General features: G+C 40.1%; 1 protein-coding gene across 1 annotated transcript in view; it reads left to right on the plus strand.

Moving 5' to 3' along the window:
• Positions 1–14,347, plus strand: part of LOC126095421 (protein O-mannosyl-transferase TMTC2-like) — a 1,040,622-nt gene that overhangs the window by 1,003,975 nt on the left and 22,300 nt on the right. The window lies entirely within an intron of this gene.

Raw genomic sequence — 14,347 nt, forward strand, 5'->3', positions numbered from 1 at the left:
GCCGATTTAAAGGCTACCACCTAGCAAGTGTGGTGTCTGGCGGTGACACCACACATGGAATGGCAGCATTCAGATTCACCCAGAAAAGTGAAGTTCAAGCGAACAATTTCTGCTCAGAAAATCATGTGCACAGTTTTTTGGGACAAAAAAGGAGCGACGTTCATCATTAATGGATCAAGTCAGGCGGCAGACTTCTATGAGGAGGATATTGAAAAACTGGTACAACGTTATGACAAGTGTTGTGTCACCGCCAGACACCACACTTGCTAGGTGGTAGCCTTTAAATCGGCCGCGGTCCGTTAGTATACGTCGGACCCGCGTGTCGCCACTGTCAGTGATTGCAGACCGAGCGCCGCCTCACGGCAGGTCTAGTCTAGAGAAACTCCCTAGCACTCGCTCCAGTTGTACAGCCGACGTTGCTAGCAATGGTTCACTGTCTACATACGCTCTCATTTGCAGAGACGACACTTTAGCATAGCCTTCAGCTACGTCATTTGCTACGACCTAGCAAGGCGCCATATTCAGTTACTATAATCTGAACAGATAATATTGTGAATCATGTATCGTCAAGAGCGACGTTCATCATTAATGGATTAAAGTTAAGTATCAAACGAAGTACGTCCGCTTTCTGAATTCTAATTCCTTGTCATGTTCCAGACCTCACGTCAGTATAGTTCTTACCTCTTCACGCCAGCCTGCGTGAGCTAAAACGCGTGCCTTTCGGCCTCCACTAGTAACACGGTGTTGCCTCTTCCGCCAACACTACACCATGGACTGCATCACCACTGTTTCGACTTCGTCATCGTCTTGAAGACGCTGACCGCCCAGGTGTTTCTTCTAGTGCAGGAAAAGATGGTAGTCACTGGGCGCAAGATCGGGGCTGTACAGAGGATGATCTAGAGCAGGGCTTCCCAACCTTTTCAGCTGGCGGACCCCTTCTTCAGTCGAAAATCCATGGCGTGCCCCTAGTCAGTCAAAAGCACAGTAACTTTAAATTTCAGAGTGAAACCCATGGGAACTGAAATGCAAGTGCCATGTTCCCACTTGAGAGCCAACTCACTTCTGTGTGGAGAAGCGGGGAACGATGAAGGCTTCCCATATCTTCACACAGTATTGTGAAAAGTCTTGACTTCAACGGCCTTGATTTTATGTAGTTAATGATTTGAATGGATTCGTCTAAAACTTTGTTGAACGAAACAGGCATTCGTTTCGTAGCTAAAGCGTATCTGTGGAAAGCACAACGACTACTGCTGCAATTCTTGGCATTTTCTTTTATTTTCGTTATTGCTCCGACTGTAGGACCCGTCATAGCTTTTGCACCATCTGTGTACACATCTATGCAATTATACAATGAAAGTTCGCTAGTCCTCAAAAATTCATCCAATAGACGGAATATTTCAGCACCTGTTGTGCTGGCAGTAATGGTCTGCACAATAAGAGGTCCTCCTCAAAACATCCAGAATATTCATAACGGACAAAAGCCAATAAAATCGCTAATCCTGCAACATCAGTGGATTCATCTATCCGCAGAGAAAATTAATTGTGTTGGATGCGAGAAACAAGAGTGTCTTTCACATTATTTGACATGTCAAGAATGCGTCTCATGACAGTATTGTTTGATAATGGCACCGAAGATACAAGCTTTACTGCCTTTTCGTCTAGCGTGCAAGAAATATCATTAACACACGGCTTTATGTGATTTTCTGCAATGGTATGAGCTTTGCCTCTTTTTGCCACTCGATAACTAACCAAGAAATAAGCTTTTAATGAATTTTCATTAATTGTTTTTGCATGAGTTTTCATGCAATGCTGAGAAGCAGTTAGTTCTGCACTCTTCCTTGAAAAAATCGATGTCTGTAGCCTGGAAATCCGGGTGAGTACCTTCAAAATGAAGGCTCATTTTAAGTGGAACCATTGAACTGTTCGGAAGGACTCGCGCACAAATTACACACTGAGCTTTACCCACCTTTGTCTCCATAAAGCCCATTTCTAAATATTTTTCGTTGTACTTAGCTTCTTGGTTATTCCACTTCCACAGGATATTGCAACCAATGGAGTACTTGCAGCGGCCGGCCGGTGTAGCCGCGCGGTTCTAGGCGCTTCAGTCTGGAACCGCGTGACCGCTACGGTCGCAGGTTCGAATCCTGACTCGGGCATGGATGTGTGTGATGTCCTTAGGTTAGTTAGGTTTAAGTAGTTCTAAGTTCTAGGGGACTGATGACCACAGATGTTAAGTCCCATAGTGCTCAGAGCCATTTGAACCATTTGAACTTGCAGCGTTTACACACAATAAATCCGGCTGTGGAGCTTCTTGTGGTTGTTCTTCCTTTGGTCGTCCTCCCTCCTCATTCATTTCAACTGGAAACTTCCCTTGTTGGGAAGGCGATGGAGAAACTGCACATTTCTTCAATGATCCTTACTTCAGCCACCGATCCATGTTAGAAGTAATGAACTGGTCAAAAATCGACTTATGAAATAGGTAGTGCACTGACAAAGCGAGTTTAACATTTAATGGTACCTGGGACCGCATACGTGCCAGCGAGCGCTGTGATTGGCCGACAAAGCTCGCTCCGCGCATGGGTAAAAGGTTTCAGCGCGTCTAGTGCCGTGAGCCGGCGTACATAAGACCCCCGTATTGTTGCGAAACAGTCGATCAGAGAAGCCGCATTCTCCGGCACTAAACAGTGTATGTGTTCTCACTTAGGAACTGCAAAGGCTGCTTGGGAATACGACCTGAAGTAAAAGTATACATGTTTTTCACACGAAAAAAATAGTGATAAATTTGATTTTCATATTTTTATTCAATTATTTTACACGAATTGGTGTAAGGTGGCCGCGTACCCCTTAGAAAGAGCCGGCGGACCCCAAAGGGGTCCGCGGACCACATGTTGGGAAGCCCTGATCTAGAGTTTCCCATCGAAAAGGTGTGTTGAGATCTTTGATCTGATTCGCCACATGCGGACGGGCATTGTCTTGCAGCAAAACGATGCCCTAGCTTAACTCGCCACATCTTTTGTTCTGAATTGAACGGCGCAGATTGTGCAGTGTCTTACAGTAAGCTGCTGCATTGATTGTCGCATTACGAGGCAGAAATTCCGCAAGCAATACTCCTTTTTTGTCCCAAAAAACTGTGCACATGATTTTCTGGGCAGAAATTGTTTGCTTCACTTTTCTGGGTGAATCTGGATGCCGCCATTCCATGGACCGTTGCTTTGATTCCGGTGTGACGTAGGCCATCCATGTTTCATCGCCCGTAACAATTTGGCATAAGAAATCATCACTGTCGTTGTGGTACCGCTCAAGAACAGTCAATGCACTGTCTAAACGTTTAGTTTTGTGCACATCTGTCAACATTTTCGGTACCAAACGTGCGCACAATTTTCGGTAATTCAAGTGCTCGGTCACATTGCCATACAAAACACTGCGAGAAACATTAGGAAAGTCATTCCGCAAGGAGGAAATCGTAAAGCGTCTGTTTTCTCTCACCTTATTGTCCACTTCCTGTAACAAACTTTCAGTAACGACCGAAGGAAGCCCACTCCGTTGTTCATTAAGAGTAACGGATTAAGAAGTTTAAGTTATTCGCCAATACATTATGACCACCTGTTTAATAGCGTGTTGTTCCACCTTTCAAGCACAGTATAACAGAGGTGCTGCATTGCATACATTCTTCAAGTCCTTAGCAGGATTCCAGAATTACATGGCACCAAATGTCTCTGCACAGCTCAAGTAATTCCCGAAAATTGCGGAATGGTGATTTATGGCCACACAGTTAGTGCCCCACATGTGTTCCAGTGGGTAAAGGTCAAGCACATTCGCTGGCCAAGACATCAATGTGAGTTCGCTATAATGCCGCTCAAACTACTGTATCGCGAGTCTGACCTTGCAACACGGACAGTTATCCTGCTGGAAATGTCATCGTTGTAGGGGGAGACTTCAAGCACTGAATATTACATCGTCTGTGGGAGGGACATAGACATATTAATAACTTGAACAAAACGTATGTAATATTTATTAGTTCGGTTTCTTAGGCCATCATCAGATAACTTAATATTGAATGGATAGTCCACACAACTTCAGCGAGAATTCAAAGCTGTATAAAGAATTATGTACAAAAATATGTGACATTTTATGACGACATCGATACAAAAAAAGCAAGCGTGGTGTTATACATAAAAAGACGCTAAACAAATAAATCTTACACCACAGTGTATTCAAATATTAAAACTATGTCAGTGTATAAAACAGAAATATTCTGCAAGTGAGTAATGTCACAAGCTTCTCTGTCATATGGAGAAACTGGTGAATGTGATGAACAGAGTAAAGGAAGGGAAGAAAGACGTTGCATGAGGGCTTAATTAAATATAATTTTGCAAATTATTTTAATTTTAGTCGCTGTCTGTCCGGTTACGCAGTCTCGTAACCGGTTGGCCCTGACTGGTATTAGTACGCAATATGACTGCATAGAATAACAACAAAGAATGAAAGAAAACTTCCGTTAACACAATTAATCAATTAAGTCCCCAGCAACCATAAAAGCTACCAAACAAAAACTACGAAACAACAAAGCACAAGTGTAACTGTTCTGTGTGTGGAAGTGTGATTCAACGTACAAAAAATGGCTCAAATGGCTCTGAGCACTATGGGACTCAACATCTTAGGTCATAAGTCCCCTAGAACTTAGAACTACTTAAACCTAACTAACCTAAGGACATCACACACACCCATGCCCGAGGCAGGATTCGAACCTGCGACCGTAGCAGTGCCGCGGTTCCGGACTGCAGCGCTAGAACCGCTAGACCACCGCGGCCGGCATTTAACGTACACATCTGGCACGGTTCTTCCTCAATAAGACAAGATATTTTAAACACCATTTATACTGAAGTAATTAAAAAAAATACTATAATTGCACATAGAAACCAGAATTACACTCTAATACATGAACACAAGCCAGATGCTTTGTTGACTGGACCTGTGAACAAGAGACATTGTTAGTTAGGACATTTGAAATAAAAAAAATTTTCTTTACCTTCATATATATTGACGAAACATACACTCTGATCATTACAACATCCGCAATCGAACAGCGTCGGCTGTGTAGCCCATCAGAACAACTGCACACAACATGCTCACAACTAGTACTGCAACTACGGCTACCTCAGAACTACAACTGCCCACGGCAACTTCTCAACAAACACTCTCACGACAACTTCTCAACAAGCACTGCCAGTGGAGGAGGCTCAATAATACTATTTGGCGCAATCTCTGGCGCTGTGACTCAGTGTAGCCACCTTTCATATGCCCCTCCTCCACGGGCTAGAATTTGATGGTATTTTTGCCAGCATTGGTAGTGAAAATACCACCAAATTCGTCCAAAAAATACAGACAAAAATTAAAAAGTAATATTAATAAGTAAATATCACATAACTAAATAAACTTTGGCTTTGCACTGACCCTTCAATAACCTAATATATAAAATACAGTAAGGTATACAAATGCTGGCATACATATGATTTTACATAATAGTTTACACAAGTATCATGTGGTTAAACAACTCAATCAATAGCGTCAGCAATGACAAATAGGTGCAGGTAAGAGTCTCATAACATTTCATAAACAGTAAACACACAAAAAATCAGTTTATACAAATATTCACATAAAATCCTTTCAGTAGTTCAATAAACAAGTAGGACTCCTCAGAGTAGTTGACAGTTCCAACAGTAGCACCCAGCAATGCTCAACAGGTGCAAATAGCAGTCTCATAACATTTCATCAGCAGTATTTAAACAACCCCAACAGTGGCACCCAGCAATGTTGAACAGGTCCAGACACCAAAAAGTGACATTATGTCAGTAGAAGCAGTTCCTTCAGTGGCACCCAGCAATGTTGACCAGGGACAGACACCAAAAATTGACATTATGTCAGTAGAAGCAGTTCCTTCAGTGGCACCCAGCAATGTTGACCAGGGATAGACACCAAAAAGTGACATTATGTCAGTAGAAGCAGTTCCACCAGTGGCACCCAGCAATGTTGAACAGGTGCAGAAAGCAACAAGTGACATTATGTCAGTAGAAGCAGTTCCACCAGTGGCACCCAGCAATCTTGAACAGGTCCAGACACCAACAAGTGACATTATGTCAGTAGAAGCAGTTCCATCAGTGGCACCCAGCAATTTTGAGCAGGTGCAACAGCAACTAGTGACATTATTTCAGTAGAAGCAGCTCCAACAGTGGCACCCAGCAATGTTGAACAGGTGCAGACACCAACAAGTGACATCATCTCAGTAGAAGCAGTTCCATCAGTGGCACCCAGTAATGTTGAGCAGGTGCAGACACCAACAAGTGACATTTCAGTAGAAGCAGTTCCATCAGTGGCACCCAGCAATGTTGAGCAGGGGTAGACACCAACAAGCGACATTATGTTAGTAGAAGCAGTTCCATCAGTGGCACCCAGCAATGTTGAGCAGGTGCAGACACCAACAAGTGACACTATGTCAGTAGAAGCAGTTCCATCAGTGGCACCCAGTAATGTTGAGCAGGTGCAGACACCAACAAGTGACATCATTTCAGTAGAAGCAGTCCATCAGTGGCACCCAGTAATGTTGAGCAGGTGCAGACACCAACAAGTGACATTATTTTAGTAGAAGCAATTCCATCAGTGGCACCCAGCAATGTTAAACAGGTGCAGACACCAACAAGTGACATTATGTCAGTAGAAGCAGTTCCACCAGTGGCACCCAGCAATGTTGAACAGGTGCAGAAAGCAACAAGTGACATTATGTCAGTAGAAGCAGTTCCACCAGTGGCACCCAGCAATCTTGAACAGGTCCAGACACCAACAAGTGACATTATGTCAGTAGAAGCAGTTCCATCAGTGGCACCCAGCAATTTTGAGCAGGTGCAACAGCAACAAGTGACATTATTTCAGTAGAAGCAGCTCCAACAGTGGCACCCAGCAATGTTGAACAGGTGCAGACACCAACAAGTGACATCATCTCAGTAGAAGCAGTTCCATCAGTGGCACCCAGCAATGTTGAGCAGGGGTAGACACCAACAAGCGACATTATGTTAGTAGAAGCAGTTCCATCAGTGGCACCCAGCAATGTTGAGCAGGTGCAGACACCAACAAGTGACACTATGTCAGTAGAAGCAGTTCCATCAGTGGCACCCAGTAATGTTGAGCAGGTGCAGACACCAACAAGTGACATCATTTCAGTAGAAGCAGTCCATCAGTGGCACCCAGTAATGTTGAGCAGGTGCAGACACCAACAAGTGACATTATTTTAGTAGAAGCAATTCCATCAGTGGCACCCAGCAATGTTAAACAGGTGCAGACACCAACAAGTGACATCATTTCAGTAGACGCAGTCCATCAGTGGCACCCAGCAATGTTGAACAGGTGCAGACACCAACAAGTGACATCATTTCAGTAGAAGCAGTCCATCAGTGGCACCCAGCAATGTTGAGCAGGTGCAGACACCAACAAGTAACATCATTTCAGTAGACGCAGTCCATCAGTGGCACCCAGCAATGTTGAACAGGTGCAGACACCAACAAGTGACATCATTTCAGTAGAAGCAGTCCATCAGTGGCACCCAGCAATGTTGAGCAGGTGCAGACACCAACAAGTAACATCATTTCAGTAGAAGCAGTCCGTCAGTGGCACACAGTAATGTTGAACAGGTGCAGACACCAACAAGTGACATTATTTCAGTAGAAGCATTTCCATCAGTGGCACCCAGCAATGTTTAATAGGTGCAAGTAACAGTCCATAATATTCACTATCACTAATTAGACAGTTCATCAGAGTTTATCAGCAGAAATTAAACATTTCCAAGTGGCACCCATCAGTGTTGAACAAATGCAGGTAACAGTCCATAATATTCACTATCACTAATGAGACAGTTCATCATAGTTTATCAGCAGAAATTAAACATTTCCAAGTGGCACCCATCACGTTGAATAAGTGCAGGTAACAGTCCATAATATTCACTATCACTAATCAGACAGTTCATCAGAGTTCATTAGCACAAATTAAACATTTCCAAGTGGCACCCATCAATGTTAATACGTGTAAGCACGAACAACAGTTTAAATGCACACACAATTGCTTTTACAAAATTATTATCAACGCTTGTACACTGAACATACAAATTACAATAAACATACAAATGGTATCAGATAATTGTCATATTAACTATTACAAATACACAAATATCAATAAACCTATAACATTTATGGGTGTCAGTGCAAGCCACAACAAACAAGTAAGATAATATTTAGGAGGTAGGTCGGTACCAATTATTTGGGATTAGGAAAGGAAAACACAAAACACACTCACTCATCTTTCATCCACATTAAGTATTACTGTGAAATTGAATAGTGTTAACTGTGTAAATGCAATTCTGTCAAAGATTTGATGTTCACCATGTGTATCAAGTAGTAGTGGCAGCAATGTATAACAGTCAATAATAGTTAGTCAACGTCATAGTCATCATGTCATGACCAATGTTTGCCAAGCCAGATCGAAATGTACAGTTGCTGAACAACTGTCTGTGTGCCAAGATATGCAAATACTTCCTCTCTCCAGAAAAAGTATATACTGCTTATTGATTTAACAAAGAGTGTGTGTAGACAATCTTCTTTCTACTTGAGTGTTCTAGTCTGCCATTTACATCCTCTTTGTTCCATATAGACCAACAAAGAAATGCTCCTCACTTACTTTACCTCTTATCCACCAAAACTGCAATAATCATCATCATCACATAATCTTAATACTTCAATAATACCTCTTACGTCGATACATATAAACCTTATCATCAATCTCATTTACCTTACCTCTTGTCCACCAAAACTCCAATAATCATCAACTTCACACAATCTCAATACCTCAATAATACCTCTTCAATACGTCGATACATATAAACCTTATCACCAATATCATTTCACTTCCATAACAACTCTTTCCTCTAGTCAGTTTCCTCGAACAAGTACGGATAAAATCCTAGTGCAAACTTCAATTCATCATCCCATACAATCCGAAGACACAATGTCCACACACAACCTCTGTGTAATCCATGTGACCCAAATCTTCTACTCATTATGAATTATAAAATACATTTTGGTTACCTTGTCCATCATTAAATAAAAGAAATGCATACATGACCTCTAACAGCCTTTAGTTTGAATAACTCTCAGTAAGTAAGTACGAATACGGAGTGTGAATGATCGTAATATTTCACAGTGTGTACACCACTTCAAGAATCATGGCAAAACAGAAGCAAACATGTGGAGTATTTCTTGTGTCAAGTGTCACTTGCTACTTCAATTTCTCACGAAGAATGCAGTGTAATAACTGTCAATGGTCTAAACCTAGTGTTGGTATGTTTTGTCGTTAGCTTCCTTCCTATTAGCATAAATTTATACAGCTTCCATAAAACCTCCAGCTCATGTGCCTTCAATGAAGTTTCTTGTGCCAACGTCGTTCGTAGAATTATAGCAGTTCATTTTCTTATCTTAAAAATATAAGGCACTGAGCGTAAGCAAAACACGCAATAGCGAGTAAATATACAAGTAGAGAACAGAATGTCAACAAGTGGATGCAGCACAACGAGGCTCTGCCAAGCGAACAATCTATAATTAATACCATAGTGTAACCTAAACTATATGTCGTACACAGTATATCAGCATTTCTGTATACCAAATTAAAGAGTAGTTATGACAACAAAACAGAAATGTGTAAATATGCAATCCATACGCAAAGCAGCAAATATGTATCTTACATAATAAGCAGGTCATTAGCACCATATCATCATAAGCAAATAAATGTTCATATGTAATCTTAATAAGTAAACATGAAGGCGCAAGCAGATAAATCACAAAGTATAACTTACATACATAATCATATCAGCACAATTAATCGGGTGACAATTATAATTTAAATAAATAAGCACAGCAGGCACATAATAAAAAAAAGTGACATCAGTGAAAAAGCATAGCAGCCAAGCGATGCATAATATACACAAGTAATAACCCTGTTCATTAATCAATCATTGTCAAAATCAATTAACACAAAGTATAAATCACGTAATCGCGAGCAGCAAATTACGTCTAAAGTACGTACCTAAGTGGAAATATGTTACCTGAAAAATAAACTCAATTAATAGTTACCTTTTTAGTTTATTACTTTCTTCTTCGAAATTACATTCTTCCTGAAAATTTCTCGATAGCAAGTCCTCTTAACGTCGGACACACACAGAGTTTACCTGAAGTTCTTAAATATTTTATACAACCGTATCCTGAAAAATACTGAACGTTAATAACATAATTTATCAAGTCACTATAGCTTTATACTGAATTGAATCAGAGAAATTAAACTGTGTATTTGTTTACGGCTGTCAGTGCATTTGCACTGAGCGCTCGATCAGGTGTAAGTACGCATGACGTAGGAAGTAATTGTTTGCGGTCAACGACTGCCTTGTGCGCCGCGCAGACTTGACTGTTGCGTTGAGTATGTGCCGCCGCCGGAACACGGTGCGGTATCCTTGCATTCTCCGTGTGTTTACATATAACTGTTAGTTTCTCAAAAGTATGTCATTCCACAAAAATTTTAACGTTCGATGTATGATGTATTCCCTTAGATCGTCGAGATTTAAGAGTTTCTACTTCGACAGTGTTATCATGAATAATTTTTTCTGCTTTATAACGGTCCATATAGAGATGGACCGTTATAAAGCAGAAAAAATTTGCGACACAAGCTTTTTCCTTTGTGAGACAAACATTGAGACTTAATTATCACCTTTTGACCAACTGACAAGATTTTTAAACGACCAGGACGTTTAGCTGATTTCTCTCTTCTAGCAGCCGCAGATGCAATATTTTTCAGAGCCAGGTTCACAATTCCAGAATGCCGCAGTTTCCGTGTAGGTGGAAAAGGAACGATTTCAGAAATGCGATTTTTCGGTGCTTTATTTTTTAATATCAATATAGGCGGTAAAGAAGTTGAATCATTAGGAAGTTCATTCAGAATGTTTTGAAAAATATGAAGATACTAATCCCACGTTCTGTGATTCTGATGACAATAAAGTCGACACAATTTATTGATTTCCTTCATCCATCCCTCTGAAGCGTTAGATTGAGGGTGAAAAAGTGAAATGAAAATTGGTTTAATCTTACGACGCCGTAGAGTACGAAGCCAAATTTTAGAACGAAACTGTGATCCATTATCTGATATAACTTTATCAACATGACCCACTTCTTTAAGAAAATTTTTGATGAAAGCATTAGATACTGAACGAGCTGTTGCTTTGCGTAAAGGTGTAAAACACGCATATTTTGATGTCAGTTCCACTGCTACCAAAATGTACGCAAAACCATTAGTAGAACGAACCGCTGGACCGAACTTATAGACTGCAGCCATGTCCTTTAATTTCGCTGGAATAATAGGAAACAACGGTGCTCTGTGAGAAATAGTTAGCCTTTTGACATAATTTTCATTTGGCAAGAACAGATCGAATACGTTTTTCCATATTACTGAAGTAGCAATTTTCTCGTAATTTATGAAAGCATTTTCTGGGACCAAAGTGTGCATAACTGAAATGTGTTACCAAATCAATTTATTAACCCACTCATCAGGAATGCAAACTAACCAAACAGAGTTGTCGACCGATTTTCGTTTAAACAGAATATCGTTGCGAACTAAATGATACTGTCTAATCGCTACGCTTTCCTTTCTCCTCCACTTCTCCTTAATGTCCTTCCAGATTGGATCCTTATTTTGATCCTTAGCGATGTCCTGGAGTGAAGAAATAAAATTTTCGAACGCAACACCTTGAATATACATCAAACAATAATTTATTTCTTTGCAGTCCTCCTCAGCACTTTGTTTCAAACCCATAGGTGCACGTGATAAAGCATCAGCAATAATATTTGAAGAACCCTGTATGTAAACAATACTAAAATCAAATTCCTGTAGATATAGCGCCCATCGTGACAATCTTCCATGAGTTAATTTTGCTGACATAAGAAATTCCAGAGCTCGATGATCGGTGTAAACCTTAGTCTGTCTGCCATACAAAAATATGTGAAATTTTGTGAAAGCCCAAACAACAGCCAAGGCTTCAAGTTCCGTAATCGAATAATTCTTTTCTGATTTAGAGAGAGCACGACTTCCAAATGCAATTGTTTTCTGTACTACAACGCCGTTTTCTTCTATCTCTTGAAATAAATGTGCACCTAGGCCTTTGTATGATGAGTCCGTCGCCAAACAAAAATCTTTAGATAAATCCGGATGTGAAAGAAGTGGAGCAGCAACTAAAGCATCACGAAGTTGTTCAAATTCTGATTGAGCTTCCTCATCCCAACACCAATTAGAATTCTTTCCAGATAGTTCACATAAACGAGGTGTGGCCAAATTGTCCAATCTAACAAAGCGTCTAAGAAAATTACAGACACCAAGGAAACTACGAACATCACGTTTTGTAGTAGGGACAGCATAATTACGAATAGCGTCTAGTTTCTCTGGATCAGGAAGAATACCTTCTGTAGAAATAATATGACCAAGAAATTTCACCTAAGAACGACCAAATTCAGATTTTTTCAAGTTCACTGTAATGCCAACTCTTGCAAAAATACATAATAATGAATCCAAAATTTTGTTATGCTCACTCCAAGAACGTTTAGCAATAAGAATATCGTCAACATATGAAGTAATATTGTCACGAAGATAAACAGGTAAAATTTCGTTTAAACTACGAATGAATGCTGCTGAAGATACAGTAAGTCCAAACGGTAATTCCCGAAATTGATAACAGTTACCAAAGGCTAAAAAGGCAGTGTATTTTCTACAATCAGGGTGGAGTTCTATTTGCCAAAAACTTGCGCGCATATCAATCGTGGATAAAACTTTAATTCCATGGAAATGTTGAAGAAGTTTATCTAAATTTTGTGGATGGTCAGTTTCAGGAATGATGATATTATTTATCTGTCTGGAATCCAGAACCAAACGAATTGACCCATCCTTTTTTAAGAACGACGTGTAATGGGCTAGTATAAGGACTGACTGCTGGCTCAATAATGCCCTGATCTAACATGTACTGAAGTTCATTCTTAACCTTGTCTCTGTAAGCCAAAGGAATAGCGTACGTTTTCCCCGAAATGGTGTGTGTTCTTTTACTTTAAATAAATATTTTAAGCCTTGTATAGTTCCTGTGTGATGACTAAATACTGTAGCATGTGAAGTCAAAATTTGGTGCAGTTCTTCTCTTGCAACGTCATCTGCCACTTCAGCTTTCTTAACCTTTTCATTGATTAATTCTTCGCTATTAATTATATCATCCATCCCGTCTCTGTATCTATTGTCGTTGTCATGAATGAACACATTGTCGTCATAATACTCAGCGAAAACATCAGAAGTAAGAAACCTTAAACATTTTGTGTCTGATTCAGATTTAGTTAAACACTCGAAAAATTTCAAACTTTTCGGCATTCCGGCAACAGTCAAATTCACACTTCCTTCTTTAAAGTTTAAAATTGCCTTATGTGCGTTAGGAAACTCCATACCTAATATAATTTGTGTACTGAGTAATGGAACAATAATAAAATTAGCAGAAAATTCGTATCCTTGACAAATGAAATTTAGGTTGGTTTGTTGTTTGACTTCCACACTTTTTCCAGAAATAGCTCCTCGAATTGTAGTTTTAGAAACAGGTAACACAGGACAAGCAATAGTTCTTACATATATACGAAAAACTGATTCACTAATGACATTCAATGGGCTCCCAGAATCTAAAACTGCAGTGAACTTATTTTTACCCACACATACTTCAATAACAGGATGTAAAAATGCGTCTACATTATTTTCCTTTTCGTCTAGCAATATGTCTCTCATGTCTTCCAGACGTGCGTAGTGTAAAGTCGTAGTGTCATTACTTTCTGAACCGTCTATATTGCTGCCAGAAGCCGAAGCTACAAGTCATTGTCGATTGTTTGCGTCACGTCTTTGATTATTCGCGTCATTTCGCGGATCAATTTCTACTATTTTCACTTGTCTCTCTGAAGTTCTGTCACGTGGAGGATGCCAATTAGGTCCCTCCTGTCTGTTACATGTAAATTCTTGGTTGCGTCTGTTATTAAAATTTCTATTTTCCTGGCTATCTGCATGACTACTTCCTGTGTAATTTCGACTGTCACTTCTGAAATTATTGTTGTATCTACTACCCTGGTTATTTCTGTAGTAATAATTCCTATTATTGTATGAATAATTTCTGTCTTGATGATACCGATTACTGTTTCCGTATGATTGATCATTCCGGTAGGAATTTGCGTTATTATAACTGTCTGTGTAATTT

The sequence above is a fragment of the Schistocerca cancellata genome, chromosome 8, assembly GCF_023864275.1.
Source record: "Schistocerca cancellata isolate TAMUIC-IGC-003103 chromosome 8, iqSchCanc2.1, whole genome shotgun sequence".
Classification (NCBI taxonomy): domain Eukaryota; kingdom Metazoa; phylum Arthropoda; class Insecta; order Orthoptera; family Acrididae; genus Schistocerca; species Schistocerca cancellata.